Source organism: Geotrypetes seraphini, chromosome 16 (assembly GCF_902459505.1).
Source record: "Geotrypetes seraphini chromosome 16, aGeoSer1.1, whole genome shotgun sequence".
Lineage (NCBI taxonomy): Eukaryota > Metazoa > Chordata > Amphibia > Gymnophiona > Dermophiidae > Geotrypetes > Geotrypetes seraphini.
In genome coordinates, this window is record NC_047099.1 from 17,773,939 (window position 1) to 17,797,788 (window position 23,850).

At 44.3% G+C, this 23,850-nt stretch overlaps 1 protein-coding gene across 1 annotated transcript in view; it reads right to left on the reverse strand.

The window, feature by feature from the left end:
• Positions 1–23,850, reverse strand: part of LOC117349755 (vomeronasal type-2 receptor 26-like) — a 53,915-nt gene that overhangs the window by 21,042 nt on the left and 9,023 nt on the right. The gene's annotated exons all lie outside the window — the stretch shown is intronic.

Below are 23,850 nucleotides of genomic sequence, written 5' to 3' on the forward strand. Positions count from 1 at the left end.
TGTAATAGCTCATGTAATAAAGCAGGAAATAACAACACTTTTAATTCTCCTAAATTTCACCTATCCTCCCCTCTCTTAGATGGAAGATAATAAACATTATGAAAGTATGGTGTTTCTTCTCTGTCCACTGAAGAACTTCCAGAAAATACTGATGAATCATTTCCTACAAAGAGGTCTTTTTATCTCTATGAAAATTCACAAATCTTACATTTACACTGTTTATATAGTTTTCAGTTTTCTCTAATTTCATATCCACACCTAAAATATTTTTCATAGTGGATGTCTATGTAGCTTGAACCTGCTGTAACGATTTCCTGCATAATAGCTAGTTTTCCCCCACTTCATACTGTACGTTAAAAGGGCTCATCATTTTCTCCAAAACTTTTTAATGTACTGATGTCATCACTGGGATATTTCTTAGATGATATCTTGTTGTAAACCGCATTGAATCCTAGTAGAAATCTTGTTGCAAACTACATTGAATCCTTGTTTAAACTTGCAGTATGGAAGAAAATGTATGATATTATCTATGCGGATAATATTACAATCTGTCTTCCATTTTTAAAGAAGGAAAATAACATTACAGGGTAAATTCTATAAGAAGCGCCCAAAAGTTAGGTGCCGACGTAGACACTGTTCAGCGTGATTCAAGTAAAATCGGGTGCTGTTTAGTGAATCACGCTGAGTGGCACCTATTTTGGAGGCACCCATTAAATAGGCCAGCTCTAGGCATGACTAAAAGTTAAGCGCCTATGCGAGTGCTTAAGTTCGCTTAAGAGAAGTGATTCTGTAAAAAGGCGCCTAACACGTAGCCACGCCCATAGGCAAAGTCAAAACAGGTATAAGATCCGAATCGGGCTGCTGAGCTGATCGCGGCAGCCACGATCAGTTCTGCAGCCCAGGCAACCCATCCCCCTGCACCTGTAATGATCATGGCAGGAGAGATGTCCAATCTCTCCTGCCACCCCCCCCCAAACACAATCGTGCTCTTCACCGGCAGCAATGATGCCCAATTCCCCGTGTGATCCCAACTTCACTGGCAGATGTCTTGCTGGACACTCCCCCCCCCCCCCGCCTGAGCTCCCTGCATGATCCCAACTTCACCAGTAGAAGGGATGCCCAATCTCTCCTGCCACCCCCCCCAAACACAATCGTGCTCTTCACCGGCAGCAATGATGCCCAATTCCCCGTGTGATCCCAACTTCACTGGCAGATGTCTTGCTGGACGCTCCCCCCCCCCCCGCCTGAGCTCCCTGCATGATCCCAACTTCACCAGTAGGAGGGATGCCCAATCTCTCCTGCCACCCCCCCCCCAAACACAATCGTGCTCTTCACCGGCAGCAATGATGCCCAATTCCCCGTGTGATCCCAACTTCACTGGCAGATGTCTTGCTGGACGCTCCCCCCCCCCCCCCCCCCCCCCCCCGCCTGAGCTCCCTGCATGATCCCAACTTCACCAGTAGGAGGGATGCCCAATCTCTCCTGCCGGAGAAACTCCCCTCAAACTCCTGCTGGACTGCCCAGCCCACCCCCCAGACCCCACTCCATCCCCACCTGGCCCCCCCACTAGGACTCCTCTGACCCCATCCAAACCCCCCAGACCCCTCTCTAACCTGGAGACAGCATGACGACTTCCCAGATTTCCTTTCTTACCACTGCATCATTCACCAGCAAGTTTTGGCAAGCAAGAGACTCAATACAAAGACTGTCATGGACATCACTTTCAAAACTGTAAATTCAGTTCATGGAAGATCACATCAAAGACGGCTTTTTAATCTTACTCTTGATGAAGGGGCAGTGGAAATCATTTTGCACACAGATGTAAGGTGGCTAAGTAGGCACAAATTTTTGCAAAGATTTCATGATTTGCTGAATGAAATAAGAAGTTTTTTAAAGGAGAGGGGAGATGACCAAGCAGAGTTGGAAGATGAGGAGTGGTTATGTGATCTGACATTTCTCGCTGACTTTACAGGTGAACTAAGTGATATGAACCTTGAACTACAAGGTAAAAACAAATTCATTGGCAAGATGATGAATACAGTTTCATTCTACAAGAGCAAATTTGAACTAATGATGACTGACCTTGCAAACAACACTTTTGACCATTTTCCTAATACGCAGGACCATCTGGGACAATATCCAAATTTTGTTTTTCAGAACAAGAAGTATGTGACAGAATCTATTTTCGAATACCTGGATAACAAGTGCTTTAATTATGCAGTTCAACTTTAGACGACTTTAGCAGACTTCCCAAAAATTGGAACGTGCTTTGAATCTTAGCAGTCCAAGTAATTCTCCCAGTACTGCTGACACTCTATTGCCTGGGAGAAAAAATATAGAGTGTCAACAGTACTGGGAGAGTAACGTGGACTGCTAAGATAGAGCACTTTTGAAGATAAGTTTTCCTGTGAACTGTGATTGATTTTTAAACGAGCATACTATTTAAGGAATACTATTGAAAGACTATATTAGTTTTTCATAATGGTTTTCATACGGAGTTTTTGTAACCAAGGATGTTTTTTTCCTATGTAGCTGTATAATACAGCCAACATAGAGTTTTTCCAAGTGACAATAATCCCTGGAAAGAATTGAGGTCTTTTCTCCGTTTAAAGAAATAGGAAACTGTCTGGATTTACCTCAGATATAGTGGGGGTTTTCTGAATATATTTTGTGTGGTGTATTGTCTAACCACTATACCACATTATTAAGCTCATGGCCATATTGCACTGGTTTATGAGAGGTTCATGTTTGGTTTTATATATGCAAAGCAATCCAGTTTAGACACACCACCTTAAAAGATAAGGTTCACTTTGTCACATGAATCCTCTAAGACCTTTTTTCTCTCCCCTCCATGATCTCTCCCTGATCTGCCTATGTAACCTTTGCAGATCTTGTCGTTTCGTAGGCTGCTTGTATTTGTATCTACACCGATTATATACAGTCTCTAGTCAATTTTTGTTAACCGCATCAAACTCCACGGCATATCACGTATACAAATAAAATGTTATGCTATACTCTTTTCTGACCCTGTTCAATCTAATATTAGAAATCTACATGTCTTAGGGAAAACTTCCATAGCAAACCGAGAGCAGTGCGGCCCGGTGCTGGATTGTTCTATCTCTCTGCATTTTCTGCCTGGAAGATATCAGCTGGAAAGCCCGAGCTGATATCTGTCCCATCTGGACTTTTGCCGTTGGGATTATTTAAAATATGCTGGGGCAACAGAGCTGCTTCAGGAAACTGGACTTCTGCCAGACTTATTTGATTATGGTTTTCAATTTTTTCTTCCAGTTTATGAATTATTTAAAATTTTATTCCATTGTTTTTACCCCTATTCTTATTTTATTAACTGAATTCTATTGTTGAACGGTTCCTTCCTTCTATTCTTTTTTACATATTACTTTAATTTATTTAGATGCTCCTATCTGTAAAGTTATGGATTTTTATGAAATATTCGACATGCTTCTTTCCTCTCCTCTCCTCTCCACTCCTTCCTGCCCACCATAGTCCTCCCTACCCTCTTCTAACCCCTTCCTCTGTAATGTCGCCTAGAGCTTGTATAGGTATGTATGACACATAAATGGAAGAAATAAATGATAATTGTTCAGTTCATGGATTCCTGTCACTCACCATCTCAGGTCACTGAGGCAGGAGCTGCCTAAAACTAATTCTTTTTAATCTTACCTACTAAGAAACAAGTAAAGTCATAAAAGTACTTACGGTAGGCATATATGGTGTGCAGTTGTTAGTGGTTTTTCCATTATGATACTTGAGTAGGTATGATGAGTCATCTGAATTATCCCACCCAAGAGTATGTCCCCTTTTTTGAGGTAGATATTAGCTCTATGAACTTCAGGAGAACAAACCGAACTAAGTTTCTGAATTCGGATGCTTGGATTTGATGCAGAAAGCAACAAGAAGTCCCCACTCAACAACAGTAACATAAGATGCAGAATCATTTTCCTCTTAAGACTGCAGTCACTGTCTTATCATCTAATAGTCTTGAATGATGCACAAGTTGTCTGAGCAGAAAAATGCAGAGACTATGGGCTCCTTTTACTAAGCTGCACTAGCGGTTTTAGCGCACACGCTAGACGCTAATGCCACCATTGAGCTGGCGTTAGTTCTTGGTGCGTAGGGCGGGGGGGAGGCAGAGTACGCTAATCTGCAGCGCGCGCTAAAAACACTAGCGCACCCTAGTAAAAGGAGCCCTATATTTTAAATACGTTGTCAGTTGCCAGATGGTATGAAGCCTGGGAGTCTTCCAGTAGTCCAAATGGATGTGAATTTCATGCAACTGCTATAAGTAGCCACATCCTTTGTCTCTGTGGAAATCTAATTGCAGGACAGATAAGGACAATAAAGTCCACACCAAAAGAGCACATTTTATCATATCTCTTGTGAACTGGAAATAAAACTTTCAGCAAATTCATGAGAGAGAAAGCAGCTCTAAACATGTTTTGCTCTAATACCTGTTTTGAATTCTTTTTTTCTCCTGGCTCCAGTGACCTTGTACTTGGAGGAAAACACTCTAAACCAACATTTCATGATAGGAGAACATAGAGGAGTTATTTTAGGGGGTTAGCTTAATCAAGAGGACCATTTACAATAATGCAGTAAAAAATGGCTTTTGCACAGACCTATGCATATCTTTTCTGTGACCTAAGGCCATTTGTACCACAGTTGTAAAGCCCAAATTTTCATTTATTAGTTGGGTACAAGCATCTACACCAGTGGCATAGAGATGGGGGCAAAGGGGGAAGGATCAACCTGTGAGCCATCTTGGCAAATAAGTTGGCATCTCCCCTCCACCCCAGGGAAGATCTCTTAAATGCATTCCTTCCCCATACCTCTTCAAGTCTTTTTGTCTTTGTAGTGAGCGTGAACTCTTCTCCGCTGCTCACACCAGTCCCAGCCCTTCCTCTGATATCAATCACTTCCTTTTTCTTGGCCATCACATTGTTCAAACTACTGGTTCAGTCGTTGGTGTTGAGCCAACTAGACTATTGCAACATAGTATATTTGGCAGGTCCTCAAAAGAATCTATCTAGGCTGCGGTTCACCAGATCTATGGATTGGAAAGGTTCGATCATGCGAGTCCTTACTATCAAGAATTGCACTGGCTTCCTGTGGAGGCTCAAATTAAATTTAAATTCGGTTGCCTTTGTTACAAAGTCTTCTTCAGCATGGTGCCCACTTACTTATCCAAATTATTTTCCTTTACTCAATCCAAGCATTCACAGATTCACACCGCCTTTTTACTTTTCTATCTGTCAAAGGCTGTCGTTACACAAAATACCACCAATCTTTGCTTTCTTATCAGGCGGCTTTCTGGGACAAGGAATTGAAACCTTTGTTATTGAGTTACATGTCTTACAATCATTTCCGAAAGCAACGGAAGACAGATTTGTTTGCAAATTAATCAATTTTCTTTAGACAAGCTCCTGCTGAACAAGGACGTACGCTGGTAGGGCTAGTATCAGTTAGGGCGCTGGTCTTTGACCAGAGGGCTGCCGCATGAGCGGACTACTGGGCCTGATGGTCCACTGGTCTGACCCAGCAGCGGCAATTCTTATGTTCTTATTTGTTTAATTTTGTAAACCACATCAAACTTATCGGCTATGCAGTATAGAAATGACTTGTTCTGTTCTGAGCTAAGAAAACAGACACAGCTGGCGCAAGCAGCAGGTAGGTGTTCCTGTATGCTGCTGGTAAAGATTAGAAGATTTGAAGAGGGGGGGGGGCAGGAGATTGCATTAAAGAAACCCACCCCACCCCCATGGGACGGATGCTGGGCACCACCACTCCCAACACCAGTTTCCCTCACTACCACTGGCATTGAATATGTGCTAATCTATTATTCACAGAACAGTTTTTATAAGATTTGTACTTTGCTTGGATCATCCTAGTGCCTAACTTGGGGTGACCTACACAGAATTCACCAGTAACTGTGTGTTAACCAGTCAGCACATGGTAATGTAGATACTCTAACTGGTAAGCACAAGAATGTCCACACACTGTCTCTGACATGCCCTTCAAAAAAATTTACTATACATTAGGGCACCATGTATTAGGTATTAAACAGCTTAGTGAAAGTGCCCCTAAGATAAAGTAATGTGCTAACATATTAGATGATGGCAAGGTCTGTCCAGTCTGCCCTCCAAGATAAAATGTGATATAATTTAATATAACATATGCAATATTGATCTATATTTACCAATTTCAGAGAAGAGAACATCATTTTCATCTAATGGAATTGCTTTTGAGTCCAACCGAGATCTATTTGGTTAAAAGTCTGTCTGACACAAGCCTTAGCCGACAGCTAAGTTTTGCTTTGATTCCATTCTCTTTCCTTGTAGGAAGATGCTCTTAAACTAGCCTCTCTGAAAATTTGCTTCAATTTATGCTCAAAAGTTAATTAAACTCCTTGTGAGGAAGTGAGGGGTACTCGCTCACTGATTCTGCAATTACTCCATTACACAGCAGGGGGTGCTAGCTCATAGAGTGGAAGAATAAGCAATCTTAGAGTAGGTGGAGCAACCCTGCTGAGTCATGGGGAGGAACTCAAGCAAGAAGTTCATATACCCTAGAGTGGAGTCAGCCCAGAAGGTCCCACAGCGAGAGACTGCCCAGAGAGAAGCCCTAAGACAAGAGCTCTCCAGAAGGAGACAATTTCTTTAGCTTTGGGTTGAGGAGGAGTCCTATGAAGCACAGTGGCCCTCAGGGGACTATGAGGAACACTTGCAAGTTGAGGCACCTGTTAATTATTGAAGATTGTGATGTTAAGTGTGAAAGGATGAAGGCAAGTCTGTGTGTGAAGCTAGATCTTCCCTAGATGTGGACTGAGTAGAAGCCAGGGGAAGCAGAGGGACTAGAGAAAGACTGTTGCAACCTGTGTTAGGGAGGGGGGGGGGGCAGTCACTGGTCATGAACAATATTTGGCCTTTCCCTGAACCTGTGATGTAACAGTGCTCAGGATTCTGAATAAAGAGTTTTGTTGCACCTTTCATGTGTGTCTGGATGTGCACAGGCTTAGCCTCAAAATTGACTCAGGCTATTACCCTCCTAAATTTAGAAGCATGAATGGTAAATGGAAACATGGGAGAATGTAGGTTGAGGAAAAATTTAAAAGCAGCCACATCCTTGGTTATTTTAGCCTTGGTAGCTCTTGTTCTGAGGCTCGTTGGTACAGCTAGGCTCTAGAATTTCAGATCAAGGCTCATAGATTTAGAAAACTAAATGTCAGAACTAAATTTTATGCTTAGGAGACAATATTTAGAGAACATAAGAATAGCAAGGGTTACTATATGATTCCAGAAAAAGGAGGATACATCGAGACATCTGGATTTTACTTCCATTGCTTTCAGTGAAAGTAAAACCCAGATGTCTCAATCTCTCCTCCTTTTTCTGGAACTATATGGTAATCCTAAGCATAGGCACCAGAACAGGGGGGGAGGCACAGTGGCCGTGGCCTCCCCAAAAATTTGATCCCTAATGGTCTAGGGGAGCAGCAGGCAGGAACGAACTTTCCACGCTCCTGCCTGCTTCTAATCCGATCGGTGTCAGCTAATTTAAGAACATAAGAACATAAGAATTTGCCTCCGCTGGGTCAGACCAAAGGTCCATCGTGCCCAGCAGTCCGCACCCGCGGCGGCCCATCAGGTCCATGACATGTCATGCTATCTTGATTAGCTCTATAGCCCCCTTGTTTTTATCTTTACTCTTTCCATACGCTTATCTACCCTTATCTATATCCCTCAATCCCCCTATCCTTCAGGAATCCATCCAATCCCTCTTTGAATCCCCGTAGCGTACTCTGCCCGACCACTTCCTCCGGGAGCGCGTTCCATGTGTCCACAACCCTCTGTGTGAAGAAGAACCTCCTGGCATTGGTTCTAAACTTGTCCCCTTCTAGTTTCTCCTAGTGCCCTCTTGTGCCTGTGGTTCCCCGTAGTTTGAAGAATCTATCCTTGTCTACCTTCTCCATGCCCTTCATGATCTTGAAAGTTTCTATCATGTCTCCCCTAAGCCTCCTCTTTTCCAGGGAGAAGTGCCCCAGCTTGTCCAGCCTGTCAGCGTATGAACAGTCCTCCATACCCTTTATCATTTTCGTAGCTCTTCTCTGGACCCTCTCAAGTATCGCCATGTCTTTCTTGAGGTACGGCGACCAATATTGGACGCAGTACTCCAGATGCGGGCGCACCATTGCACGATACAGTGGCATGATGACTTCCTTCGTCCTGGTTGTAATTCCCTTCTTAATGATGCCCAGCATTCTGTTAGCTTTCTTCGAGGCCGCTGCACATTGCGCTGATGATTTCATGGTTGTATCCACCAGCACACCTAAGTCTTTTTCAAGATTACTCTCCCCCAGCAATGTTCCCCCCCATTTTGTAGCTGTACCTCGGGTTCCTTTTCCCTATATGCATGACCTTACATTTTTCTATGCCCCCGCTGAGTCAGGCCAGAGGTCCATCCTGCTCAGCGGTCCGCTCCCGCGGCGGCCCATCAGGCCTAGTGCCTGAACAGTGGTCCCTGATTAATTTTGTAACTTTCCTCTAATCCCATCCCTATAATCTACCTCTACTCAATCCCTTTGTCTTCGAAGTATCTATCCAAGGCTTCTTTGAGCACGCTACAGGGGTTCAAAGAAGCCTTGGATAGATACTTCGAAGACAAAGGGATTGAGGGGTACAGATAAGAGTAGAGATAGATTATAGGGATGGGATTAGAGGTAAGTTACAAAATTAATCAGGGACCACTGTTCAGGCACTAGGCCTGATGGGCCGCCGCGGGAGCGGACCGCTGAGCAGGATGGACCTCTGGCCTGACTCAGCGGGGGCAACTTCTTATGTTCTTATGTTCTTAAAGCACATTTGCCATTTGTTTGCCCACTCTTCCAGTTTGCTAAGGTCCCTTTGCAGGTCTTCGCACTCCTTTGTGTTCCTAACTCTGCTGCAGAGTTTGGTGTCATCAGCAAATTTTATAACTTCACACCTCGTCCCCATTTCCAAGTCGTTGATAAATATATTGAACAGCAGTGGTCCCAGCACCGACCCCTGTGGAACACCGCTTGTTACCCTCTGCCAGTCTGAGTATTGGCCTTTCACTCCAACCCTTTGTTTTCTGCCGGCCAACCAGTGCCTGATCCATCTGTGTACATCCCCTCCCACCCCGTGGTTCGACAATTTCTTATGTAGCCGCTCATGGGGGACCTTATCAAAGGCTTTTTGGAAGTCGAGATAAATACGAACATAAGAACATAAGAAGTTGCCACCACTGGGTCAGACCATTGGTCCATCGCGCCCAGCGGTCCGCTCTCGCGGCGGCCCGTCAGGTCCATGACCTGTAATGTGGTTCCTGTCCGTTTCTGTAACCTACCTCTTCTTTTTTATCTATAACCCTCAATCCCCTTTTCTTTTAGGAACTTGTCTAAACCTTCCTTGAAACCCTGCAATGTGCTCTGGACTATCACAACCTCCGGAAGCGCGTTCCATGTGTCCACCACCCTCTGGGTAAAAAATAACCTCCTAGCATTTGTTCTAAACCTGTCCCCTCTCAATTTTTCCGAGTGACCCCTTGTGTTAGTGATTCCCCACAGTCTGAAAAATCTGTCCCTGTCCACTTTCTCTATGCCCCTCAGGATTTTGAAGGTTTCTATCATGTCTCCTCTAAGTCTCCGCTTTTCCAGGGAGAAGAGCCCCAGCATCTTCAACCTGTCAGCATACGAATAGTTTTCCATACCTTTTATCAATTTAGTTGCTCTCCTCTGGACCCCCTCGAGTACTGCCATGTCCTTCTTGAAGTATGGCGACCAGTATTGGACACAGTACTCCAGATGTGGGCGCACCATTGCACGATACAGCGGCATGATGACTTCCTTCGTCCTGGTCGAGATACCCTTTTTAATGATACCCAACATTCTGTTCACTTTCTTTGAGGCCTTTGCGCACTGAGTTGATGCTTTCAATGTTGATGATATCTATGGATTCCCCTTTGTCCATATGGCTGTTTATCCCTTCAAAGAAGTGCAGTAGGTTTGTTTGGCATGATCTTCCCTTGCAGAAGCCATGTTGGCTCGGTTTCAGCTGTCCATTTCTTTCTATGTGTTCACAGATGCTATCCTTTATTAATGCTTCCATCATGTTGCCCGGAATCGAAGTCAAGCTCACCGGTCTGTAGTTCCCCGGGTCACCCCTCGATCCCTTTTTGAAGATAGGTGTGACATTTGTTAGCTTCCAGTCCTCCGGTACCTTCCCAGTGCTTAAGGATAGATTACAGATTTGTCGGAGTGTGTCCGCTATTTCCGTCCTCAGTCCTTTTAGTACCCTTGGGTGGATTCCATCCGGGCCTGGTGATTTGTCACTTTTCACTCTGTCGGAGGACATCCTCATAGCTTACCTCTAAGGTCTCCAGTTTTTCATCCTGATCCCCACTTATGGTCTCCTCGGGTTCCGGTACATTGGAGGTGTCCTCACTTGTGAAGACCGACGAGAAGAACCGGTTTAGCCTATCGGCTACCTCTTTTTCCTCTTTAACAACTCCCTTTCTGTCTCCATCATCTAACGGACCCACCTCCTCCCTCGCTGGTTGCTTCCCTTTCACGTATCTGAAGAACGCTTTGAAGTTCCTTGCTTCCCCAGCAAGCCTCTCTTCGTATTGTCTCTTAGCTTTTCTAACCACTCGGTGACATTCCTTTTGGTGTTTTTGTGTTCCGTCCGGTTTTCCTCAGTTTGGTCCTTTTTCCATTTTTGGAAAGACACTTTCTTGTCACCTATCGCCTTCTTTACTTCTTTTGTTGTCCATACCGGGTCTGTTTGATTTTTTTTGCACCCCTTCCTAAACCTGGGGATGTACAGGTTTTGTGCTTCTTGCACTGTGTCCCTGAGAAGGGACCATGCTTCCTCTATGGTCCCCATCTTTCTAGAGCTGTTGCTGAGTTTCTTTCTCCCCATTTTCCTCATAGCATCGTAGTTCCCTTTCCTGAAGTTGAGTGCTGTCGATATGGTTCTCTTCACCCTTGAGGATACTGGGCTAGATGGACCATTGGTTTGACCCAGTATGACTATTCTTAGGATCATAGGCAGCGGAATGCTTTTTTGTTTGAGGAAGCCCGCACCCAGCCTCTCCCTGCCAGGTACTGCATTCAGCCCTCTTCTCTACCTCCCCTGTCAGGCTCTTCACCCAGCCCTCTTCCTTCCTTACCTCCCTCCCCTATCAGACTCTGCACCCAGCTCCCTTCCCTCCCAACCTCTATCAGGCTCTTCACCCAGCCCCCTTCCTTCCTTCCCTCTCTCCCTCCCCTGTCAGATTTTGCACCCAGCTTCCTTCCCTCCCAACCCCTATCAAGCTCTTCATCCAGCCCCCTTCCTTCTTTCCTTCCCCTCCCTCCCCTGTCAGACTCTGCAACCAGCTCCCTTCCCTCCCAACCATAGTCAGCCTCTGCAGCCAGCCCCCCTCTCTCCCAGGCTCTGCAGTGCACCTGCCCCATTCTCCTACCTCCTCCCGATTGGTGTCAGCTGATTTCTTCTGCCGCTGAGCAGCAACCAGCAGGAGCACACTTTGGTGCTGCCTGCTCGGCGCTCAGCGGCTTCTTTGACTGGATCCCGTGAATTCTCATGATTTGTGAGAATTTGCGGGAGCCAGTCAAAGAAGCCGCTGAGTGCCAAGCAGGCAGCGCCAAAGCACGCTCCTGCTGGTTGCCGCTCAGCCTCAGGGGATGGCAGCCCGTGAGGGGGACAGCAAGAGAAACAAATTGCGAGAAAAAGCAGCAGGGGTAAAAAGGAACCGGGACTTAAATTGCCTATACTCCAATGCAAGGAGCCTAAGGACCAAAATGGGAGAACTGGAGATCATGGCCAAACGAGAGGACCTAGACATAATTGGAATCACAGAAACATGGTGGACAGAGGACAACAAATGGGACATGGTACTGCCAGGGTACAAACTCTATAGGAGAGACAGGACTTGTAAGGGACTATATGTAAGGGACTCTATCCACTCAGCCAGGATGGATACGGCAGCAAAGGCAGAAGGATTGGAATCACTAAGGGTCAAATTAACAGGGAAAAATGGAGCTGACACAAAAGTGGGGCTGTACTATCGCTCACCTGGAAAACCAGGAGCAAACCTCCATGACCTGGAAGCAGAATTGAGACGGGAATGCAAAAGCTTCTTATAGTTGTGGTTAAGAGTGAAGTGAGGGGTGATGTAGCTTGGGGATAAACCAAATATTGTTTTGTAGCAAAAACAGGCGAATTTGAATATGATTCTGGATTCTAGTGGGAGCCAGTGGAGTTTGTGGTAGAAAGGGGTGATATGGTCCTATTTTTTCAGGTCAAATATGAGGCGGACAGCGGTGTTCTGGATCATCTTTAGTCTCCTGATTGTTTTATTTGTGAAGCTCAAGTAGATGATGTTGCAGTAGTCCAGTATGCTGAGGATGGAGGATTGTACTAAGAGGCGGAAAGAAGAGTCGTCGAAGTATTTTTTTATGGTGCGGAGTTTCCAAAGTATCGAGATACTTTTCCTGACTGTGATATCAGTGTGTTTCTCGAGGGATAGATAAAGGAGAGGCAGGACAGATGCCCACTTCCTCCTATCACAGAAAACGGGACTCCCCTACACTTCAGACATCCCCCCCATGAGGATCGTGGCCATACGAACTCCACATACATAATCCTGACCACTCCTGACCTCCCCCATACACACATTCCTTGCCTTGGCCCCCCTGCCCCCAGGCCCCCCACACCCCGGACACATCCCCGTACCTTATAAGAACAGAAGAATAACCTTACTGAGTCAGACCAATGGTCCATCGTGCCCAGTAGCCCGTTCTCACGGTGGCCAATCCAGGTCAGTACCTGGCCAAAACCCAAGGTATAGCAATATTCCATGCTACCAATACTTGTCCAAACCTTTCTTAAAACCAGTTACACTATCTACTCTTACCACATCCTCTGGCAATGCGTTCCAGAGCTTAACTATACTCTGAGTGAAAAAAAATTTCCTGCTATTGGTTTTAAGAGTATTTCCCTGTAACTTTATCGAGTATCCCCTAGTCTTTGTAATTTTTGACAGAGTAAAAAATCAATCCACTTGTACCCGTTCTACTCCACTCAGGATTTTGTAGACTTCAATCATATCTCCCCTCAGCCGTCTCTTTTCCAAGGTGAAGAGCCCTAACCATTTTAGTCTTTCCTCATACGAGAGGAGTTCCATCTCCCTTATCATCTTGGTTGCTCTTCTTTGAATCTTTTCTAGTGCCACTATATCTTTCTTGAGATATGGAGACCAGAATTCTACGCAAAACTCCAGATGAAGTCGCACCATGGAGTGATACAGGGACATTATGAGATTCTTAGTTTTGTTAACCATCCCTTTTTTAATAATTCCCAGAATCCTGTTTGCTTATTTGGCCGCTGCCGCACATTAGGCGGAAGGTTTCATCGTATTATCTACAATGACACCCAGATCCTTTTCTGAGGCACTAACCCCCAAGGTGGACCCTAGCATCCAGTAACTGTGATTCAGGTTATTCTTCCCAATGTGCATCACTTTGCATTTGAAGGAATAAACAGGGGAAAAACCAAAACCACAAATACAAATATACAAAAGCCAGAATGGAATTATCCAGATCAGAATGATGTGCACTACAAAAGTGTCCTCCAATTGAACATAAGAACATAAGAAGTGCCATCTCCGGAACAGACCCTAGGTCAATCAAGTCCAGTGATCCGCACATGCGGAGGCCCTACAAGGTGTACCCTGGCATAGTATTAGTCCCCATATCACTCTAAGCTTCTCATAAGAGATATGCATCGAGCTTACGCTTACCTATGTCACCTTAAGCCACTCATAAGGAGATGTACATCTAACTTACCCTTAAACCCTAGAACGGTGGATTCCACAATTACCTCTTCTGGGAGAGCATTCCAGGTTTCTACCACTCGTTGCATGAAGCAGAACTTCCTGATATTTGTCCTGAACTTGTCCCCTCTTAGCTTTACTCCATGTCCTCTTGTCTGTGTCACATTGGACATTGTAAATAATTTTTTATCCTGCTCTATTTGGTCGAATCCTTTCAGTATTTTGAAAGTCTCGATCATATCCCCTCACAGTCTCCTCTTCTCAAGGGAGAACAATCCCAGTCTCTTAAGTCGTTCCTCATATTCCAAGTTCTCCATGCCCTTTATTAGCTTAGTTGCTCATCTCTGCACCCTCTCGAGTACTTTTAAATCCTTCTTTAGGTATGGAGACCAATGTAGGACGCAGTATTCCAAGTGTGGTCTGACCATCACTCTATAAAGCGGTAGTATTACTTTCTCCGATCTACTCGTGATTCCCTTCTTTATCATGCCTAGCAATCTATTCGCGTTCTTCGCTGCCGACGCGCATTGTGCCGACAGCTTCAGGGTCCTATCGATTAATACGCCCAGGTCCCTTTCCTGTTCGGTTTTTCCCAGAGTTGCACCTGACATACTGTACTTGTGTTCCTTATTTTTTCTGCCTAAATGCATGACTTTGCATTTTTCCACATTAAACTTCATCTGCCATTTATCTGCCCAATTTTCCAATCGGCTCAAGTCGCTCTGGAGTTCCTCGCTGTCCTTTTGCGATTTGATTGCCCGGCATAGCTTTGTGTCATCTGCGAACTTGATGATCTCACTAGATGTTCCATCCTCCAGGTCATTTATGAAGATATTAAATAAGATGGGCCCAAGTACCGAGCCCTGGGGCACACCGCTAGTCCAGTCTGAGAATTTCCCATTTATGCCCACTCTCTGCCTTCTGTTCTCCAGCCATTTGCCTATCCATCTTAGTATGTCTCCTTCTATTCCATGGCCTTGCAGTTTCCAGAGGAGTCTTACATGTGGAACCTTGTCGAACGCTTTCTGAAAATCCAAGTATACAATATCCACCGGTTCTCCACTATCAATTTGTCTGTTCACTGTCTCAAAAAATTGAAGTAGGTTCGTCAAACATGACTACCCCTTCCTGAATCCATGTTGGCTGGCTCTCATCAGGTCGTGTGTATCTAAGTGCCGGGTTATGCTATCCTTGATCAGCGTCTCAACCATCTTCCAAGGAACTGACGTGAGACTCACAGGTCTATAGTTGCCTGGTACTCCTCTTGATCCTTTTTTAAATATCGGCGTGACGTTCGCTATCTTCCAGTCGTCCGGTATCTGTCCTGTTTTGATTGACAGGTTGGCAAGTTTTTGCAATAGTTCTCTGATTTCAAATTTCAGTTCTTTTAAGACTCTTGGATGAATTCCGTCCAGTCCAGGAGATTTATCACTTTTAAGTTTGTCAATCTGATGGTAAATCTGGTCCAAGCCCACTTCTACTGTTGCTCCTTTGAACACTTTCACTGCTTCTGGAATTGTTGCAGTGTCTTCCTTTGTAAAGGCAGATGCAAAGAAGGAATTTAGTCTGTTTTCGATTTGTTTGTCATCCTTGATGTACCCTTTCCTTCCTTGGTCGTCCAGCGGTCCCACCGCCTCTTTTGCGGATTTTCTCCCTTTCACGTACCTGAAGAAGGGCTTGAAGTTTTTGGCCTCTTGCGCTATTTCCTTCTCATAGTCTTTTTTGGCATCCCTCACCGCCCTGTGACACTTCTTCTGATCATCCTTGTGTTTGTTCCAAGTTTCGGTTGTTTTCATGCGTTTCCATGCTTTGAAGGAGTCCTTTTTTCTTTTATGGCTTCCTTTACCTCTTTAGTAAGCTACGCCGGCTCTCTTTTGTCATTTGTTTTCTTTGCTTTGGACATCCGCGGAAAGTAGAGGCTTTATGCTTCTGTGATAGTATTTTTCAGAAGTGACCATGCCTGTTCTACCATTTTGACTTTGCCTATTTTTTTCTTGATCCGTTGTTTACATGGTTTTCATGCCATCGTATCTTCCCCTTTTAAAGTTTAAAGTGATGGTTGAGGTTTAGTGCCTTTCCCCTTCCAGACATCGAGTTTGAAGTTGATCCTGTTGTGATTGCTCGTCCCCAGCAGGACTGTGACTTCTACATCTTTAGCCGTTGAATGTATCATTGTGTTATTAGAGGAATAAAGATCTTCATATCATCAGATGAATTGGAGGACACTTTTGTAGTGCACATCATTCTGATCTGGACAATTCCATTCTGGCTTTTGTCACTTTGCATTTGTCCACATTAAATTTCAGCTGCCACTTGGACGCCCAATCTTCCATTTTTCTAAGGTCCGCCTGCAATTTATCACAATCCGCATGCATTTTAATGACTTTGAACAGTTTAGTGTCATCTGCAAATTTAATCACCTCACTCATCATTCCAATTTCCAGATCATTTATAAATAAGTTAAATAGCACTGGCCCAGTACAGACCCCTGTGGCACTCCACTGTTTACTCTCCTCCATTGAGAAAAATGACTGTTTAACCCTACCCTCTGTTTTCTATCCGATAACCAATTCCTAATCCACAACTGAACTCCACCACCTATCCCATGACTCTTTAATTTTCTCAGGAGCCTCTCATTAGGAACTTTATCAAAAGCTTTCTGAAAATCTAGATACACTATATCAACTGGCTCACCTTTATCCACATGTTTATTCACGCCATCAAAGAAGTCAAGCAAATTTGAAATGCAAGATCTCCCTCAGATGAACCCATGCTGACTCCGTCTCATTAAATCATGTTTGTCTAAGTGTTCCACAATTTTATTTTTTATAATCATTTCTACCATTTTGCCCTGCACCAAAGTGAGACTTACCAGTCTGTAATTTTCCGGATCTCCCCTGGAGCCCTTTTTAAAAATCGGCGTAACACTGGCCATGCTCCAATCTTCAGGTACTACAGACGATTTTAGAGACATCAGGTCAGCAATTTCATGTTTGAGTTCTTTTAGTACCCTGGGATGTATACCATCTGGTCATGGCGATTTATCACTTTTTATCTTGTTGATTTGGCTTAGATTCACCGAGATTTCTTTCAGTTCCTCTGCATCATCACCCTTGAAAACCATTTCCAGTTCAGATAGATCTCTTACATCTTTAGACCAAAGCAAATAATTCATTCAGTCTTTCCCTATGGCCTTTTCCTCCCTGATCACCCCTTTCGCTCCTTGGTCATCCAATGGTCCCACACATTCCCTCACAGATTTTTTGCTTCTGATGTACCTAAAAAATTGCTATGAGTTTTTGCCTCTTTTGCAAGTTTCTCTTCATATTCTTTCTTAGCTATGTTTATCAATGCTTTGCATCTAACTTGCCAGTGTTTGTGTTTCTTCTTATTTTCTTCATTCAGATCCTTTTTCCATTCTTTAAAGGATGTTTTTTTGGCTCTAATAGCCTCTTTCACTTCACCTTTTAACCACGCCAGCTCTCGTTTCCTCATCTTTCCACCTTTGCTGATACATGGAATACATCTGGTCTGTGCTTCCACGATAGTATTTTTAAATAACACCCACGCCTGGTTTATAGTCCTAACCTTTGCAACTGGTTCTTTTAGCTTCTTTATAACCATTTTCCTCATTTTATCATAGTCACCCTTTCAAAAATTGAATGCCCCTACAGTAGATGTAGAAGAATATAGCAGAATGCCTAATCCCTCCTGCCAGTAGGCCCGCCTCTCCAAAATGTCAGGACTTCCCCTTCCTGGTGCATCCTGGGATGTCATGAGAAGGCCTAAGGCCCATCCCTGCTGTCTTCTAGTATATAAGGTATGGGGCAGGGTAGGGAGTGTCGGGGGAGACTGGGTTCCAAGGCAGGAGGGAGTGGGTATCTCTCCTACTGGCGATGTTTGTGGTGAGTCAGGAGTATGGTTTGGTCCAGAGTTGCCACAATCTTCATGTGGGGGTTCAGGAGCAAGGGTGGCCATGATCTTTGCAGGCGGACGGTCAAGAGTGGGGGAGTTTGGGTGGCCACGATCTTCATGGTGGGTCAGGAGTAGGGAGATCTGGATTTCTAAGTCAAGAGGGAGTGGTAATCCCTCTTGCCTCTTTTTTTTTTTCAGGGGCCATCATTAGGGGGGCCATTGTCGGGGGACCTGCATGACTTTTTAAAATAGGGACAGGTATTGTGCACACTATCTGTGCTCATTTTAAAAGAAAGAGAAAAAAAGTCTTCCTGCCCCGAACAACTGAGTGGCAGAAAATGCTTTGAAGCTTGTCCTTTCGCTCAGCCATTCGGGCTTCCCCTGCCAGCTCTGCACATGTGTCAAAGTTGCTTTTCCAAAGACTGATGGGGTGGGATTACAACAGACCTCCACAAAACTCATTTGCATTGTAAGTCTTTTGAGCATCGATTGCTATTTTGAAATCAGACCTTAAGACATATCATGATTGCATGCACTCCTATCAGGCGGCTACATGGGATAAGAATTTTAAATCTTTGTTTCTCTCTTCAGTTTCTTATTTTCAATTTAGAAAACTACAAAAACTTCTTCGTTCTCAAAATTTTGGGATTCTTAAGTTCAGGGCTCCAATTTTCAAGATTCTCATTCATCATTTATGATATTTATTTTGCTAACCTTTTGTAAACCGCATAGAACTGAACGATTGGCTGGGTAACATCATGCACTCCTCATCCTATTTTAGTTTTAGAAAATTAGTAAAAACGAAACTATTCAACTGATTTGTTACCTAAGAATTTTGTTCATTTTCGTTCCTATTCTGCATACTTGTATTCATTGCTTCTACATTGTAACTATGTCGTGGATTGTCCAGATCTTCTTACACAGTAACATAGTAGATGATGGCAGATAAAGACCCGAATGGTCCATTCAGTCTGCCCAACTTTATTCAATTTAAATTTTAAAAAAAAATTTTTCTTAGCTATTTCTGGGCAAGAATCCAAAGCTCTACCTGATACTGTGCTTGGGTTCCAACTGCCAAAATCTCCGTCAAAACCTACTCCAGCCCATCTAAATCCTCCCAGCCATTGAAGCCCTCTCCAGCCCATCCTCCCCCAAATGGCCATATACAGACACAGACCATGCAAGTCTGCCCAGTACTGGCCTTAGTTCAATTTTTAATATTATTTTCTGATTCTAGATCCTCTGTGTTCATCCCACGCTTCTTTGAACTCAGTCACAGATTTACTCTCCACCACCTCTCTCGGGAGCGCATTTCAGGCATCCACCACCCTCTCCGTACAGTAGAATTTCCTAACATTGCCTTTGAATCTACCACCCCTCAACCCCAAATTATGTCCTCTGGTTTTATCATTGTCCTTTGTCTGGAAAAGATTTTGTTCTACGTTAATACCCTTCAAGTATTGGAACATCTGAATCATATCTCCCCTGTCCCTCCTTTCCTCTAGGGTATACATATTCAGGGCTTCCAGTCTCTCCTCATACATCTTTTGACGCAAGCCTCCTATCATTTTTGTCGCCCTCCTCTGGACCGCTTCAAGTCTTCTTACGTCCTTCGCCAGATACAGTCTCCAAAACTCCAACACAATACTCCAAGTGGGACTGTACAGGGGCATCAACACCTTCTTACTTCTACTGGCTACGCCGCTCTTTATACAACCCAGCATCCTTCTGGCAGCAGCAACTGCCTTGTCACACTGTTTTTTCACCTTTAGATCTTCGGACACTATCACCCCAAGGTCGCTCTCCCCGTCAATGCATATCAGCTTCTCCCAGCATATACGGTTCCTTCCGATTATTAATCCCCAAATGCATTACTCTGCATTTCTTTGCATTGAATTTTAGTTGCCAGGCATTAGACTATTCCTCTAACTTTTGCAGATCTTTTTTCATATTTTCCACTCCCTCTTCGGTGTCTACTCTGTTATAAATCTTGGTATCATCTGCAAAAAGGCACACTTTTCCTTCTAACCCTTCAGCAATGTCACTTACATACATATTGAACAGGATTGGCCCCAGCACCGAACCCTGAGGGACTCCACTAGTCACCTTTCCTTCCTTCGAGCGACTTCCATTAACCACCACCCTCTGGCGTCTGTCCGTCAACCAGTTTCTAACCCAGTTCACCACTTTGGGTCCTAACTTCAGCCATTCAAGTTTGCTCAAGAGCCTCCTATGAGGAACCGTATCAAAGGCTTTGCTGAAATCTAAGTAAATTACATCTAGCATATGTCTTCAATCCAGTTCTCTGGTCACCCAATCAAAAAATTCAATCAGGTTCGTTTGGCACAATTTACTTTTTGTAAAGCCATGTTGCCTCGGAACCTGTAACCCATTAGATTCTAGGAAGTTCACTATCCTTTCTTTCAGCAACACTTCCATTATTTTTCCAACAACTGAAGTGAGGCTCACCGGCCTATAGTTTCCTGCTTCATCCTTGTGACCACTTTTATGAATAGGGACCACATCCGCTCTCCTCCAATCCCCAGGAACCACTCCCGTCTCCAGAGATTTGTTGAACAAGTCTTTAATAGGACTCGCCAGAACCTCTGAGCTCCCTCAATATCCTGGGATGGATCCCGTCTGGTCCCATCGCTTTGTCCACCTTCAGTTTTTCAAGTTGCTTATAAACACTCTCTTCCGTGAACGGCGCAGAATCTACTCCATTTTCTCGTGTAACTTTGCCAGATAATCTCGGTCCTTCTCCAGGATTTTCTTCTGTGAACACAGAACAGAAGTATTTGTTTAGCACATTTGCTTTTTCCTCATCACTCTCCACATATCGGTTCCCAGCATCTTTTTGTTTAGCAATTCCATTTTTCATCTTCCTCCTTTCACTAATATATCTGCAAAAATTTTTGTCTCCCTTTTTTACATTTTAGCCATTTGTTCTTCCACCTGTGCTTTTGCCAGATGTATCTCTCTTTTGGCTTCTTTCAATTTCACCCTGTAGTCCTTTCTGCACTCCTCTTGGTTTTTTTTATATTTCATGAATGCCAACTCTTTCACCATAGCCATTTTTATCGCTCCTTTCAGCTTAGACCATTGTCTTTCCACTTCTCTTATGTCCTCCCATCCTAACAGCTCTTTCTTCAGGTACTCTCCCATTGCATTAAAGTCCGTACGTTTGAAATCTAGGACTTTAAGTATCGTGCAGCCGCTCTCCACTTTAGCCGTTATATCAAACCAAACTATTTGATGATAGCTACTTCCCAGGTGAGCACCCACTCGAACATTAGAGATACTCTCTCCATTTGTGAGGACCAGATCCAATATCAATTTTTCCCTCGTGGGTTCCATCACCATTTGTCTGAGCAGAGCCTCTTGAAAGGCATCCACAATCTCCCTACTTCTTTCCGATTCTGCAGATGGAACATTCCAGTCCGCATCTGGCAGGTTGAAATCTCCCAACAGCAGAACCTCCTCTTATTGTACTTGCATTCATTGTACTTGTATTCTTTGATTCTTCATTGTAACTATGTCGTTGATTGTCCAGATCTTCTTGTTGTAAACCGCCTCAAACTACCATGGCTTTGGCGGTATATAAGAAATTTTAAAAAATATATTATTAAAGGTAATTGATGTAGGACTTTAGATGTTCTTTGTATTAGCTATGGGGCTCATAACCAACTATAGACCAGTAGCATCTATTCCATTTATGGTAAAAATCATGGAAGGATTGGTACACACCCAACTAAAGGAAATCTCGACCAATTCTCTCTTCTGCATGAAACTCAATCTGGTTTTAGGCCTCTGTTTAGCACTGAGACAGTAATTGCGGCTATCCTGGACAATTTGTGCTACTTGTTCAGTAAGGGCCTCAATGTCCTAATCATGCAATTTGACATGAACTCTGCCTTTGACTTAGTGGACCATGGAAAACTGCTACAATGCCTAGATGCAATTGGAATCAGAGGAGAGGTACTGAATTGGTTTCGAGGTTTCCTTATATCACGCACCTACCAAGTCCGTTTTAATCACAATCTCTCTGACACATGGAGCAATCCATCTGGCGTGCCACAGGGATCACCACTGTCCCCTTTGCTCTTCAATGTTTACATGTCCTCATTGGGTGCGCAATTGTCCCAACTGGGGATAAAACTATTTAGCTACGCTGACGATTTCACGATAATTATCCCATTCACTAACTCTGTCTCAGAAGTCACCCCCAAAGCAACAGAAGTACTAAATCGGATGGAGCAATGGATGACAGAATTAAGACTAAAACTAAACTCAGAGGAAACAAAATTTTTCATAGCATCGCCACACTCACTTGACACTAAAGCATCAATGTGCATCAATAACCTTAGTTATCCCATTCAACCCACTAGGAAGATATTAGGAATAACACTGGACCAGAGCCTGACCATGAAAGACCAGGTAGATTCCTTGATTAGAAAAATCTTTCTCACCCTCTGGAAGCTTCAGTCCATCAGAGCTTACTTCGATGCCTCATCATTTCGAATTCTGGTACAATCCTTTATACTGAGTCAACTCGATTATTGTAACATCGCCTACTTGGCACTCCCCCAGAAGAATATGCGATGATTGCAACTGGTACAAAATGCAGCGGTTAGACTACTTTGTGGACTGAAGAAGTTTGATCACGTAACAACTTCCTATCGACTTCTACACTGGTTGCCGATGGAGGCATGTGTGAAATTCAAGTTTGGTTGTTTTTGCTTCAAGGTACTTTATGGCTTAGCCCCTAAATATATAACAGACCTTTTCTCTTTCACAACCAACAGACATAGGCGAAGCTCACACCCGAACTTTGTTTCTCCACCGGTTAGAGGTTGTAAATTTAAAAGTCACCACCAACATCTTTTCTCACATCAAGCAGCACTATGGGGTAAAGATATAGAACAACTACTCGTGCCTACTACTTATAAGGAATTCAGGAAACGCCTAAAAACACATCTGTTCCTGAAATACTTAGGAAACCAACCTATGCAATCTTAGTCCTCAACAAACGATCTCTAGAACTGTTAATCACTAAGTCTGTACTTTGTTTATTCCACTCAATCTGTAACATCTTTAATCATTGTAAACCGCATAGAACTTCACGGTCCTGCAGTATATAAATTGTTATTATTATTATTATAATAAAAAAAACCCCGCCTAAAAAGTGGCCTAAATGGGTACTTGGACGATCAAAAAGCCTGATTGTCCAAGTACCAATACTCAAAGCTGGTTTTAGACATATCTAAAACCAGCTTAGGCCTTTCACCTGCCTCTAAACGCACAGAGAGAAAAGAGGCGTTTTTAGAGGCGGGGAAAGGGCGGGTGGTGGACAGGAGGTGGGCCGACCTACACTTAGGCGTACAACATGTATAACCAAAGATTTTGACAGGTTGCCTAGTTGGCACTTAAATGTTTTGACTTAGACCAAGTCAAAACAGGTATGAGTGCCGTAAAAGGGGCCGCTGAGCTGATGGTGGCTGGTGCGATCAGTTCAGCAGCCCGGCAACCTACCCACTCCCACACCGCAACCATCGCGGCAGGAGAGATGCCCAATCTCTCCTGCCCCGGGTTGTGGCAGTTCGGGTAGAGGAGTGATCGCATCGTGGCAGGGGAGATGGCCGATCTCTTCTGCTGCGATACATCACCCCCCTCAACATGATCAGGGCAGGAGGAAGCCCAAGCCCTCTTGCCCTGGTGAATCGCGACCCCCCGCTGACATTGGGGCAAGAGGGAGCCCAAGCTCTCTTGCTCTGGTGAACCGCGACCCCCCCGCTGACATCGGGGCAAGAGGAAGCCCAAGCCTTCTTGCCCTGCGATCCCCAACCCCAACCCCACCTCCCGCCGAGTCCAATGTTTCACAGACAAACGCGCGGAAGACAAAGGCGCGCGCTGACAACTGAGCGCAGCGCGGAGGTGTGCACTGAAGAAAATCACCGTTTTTAGGGCCTCCGACGGGGGTGTGTGTGGGGGGAATCCCCCCCACTTTAGTTAATACAGATCGTGCCGCGTTGTGGGGGGTTTGGGGGGTTGTAACCCCCCTCATTA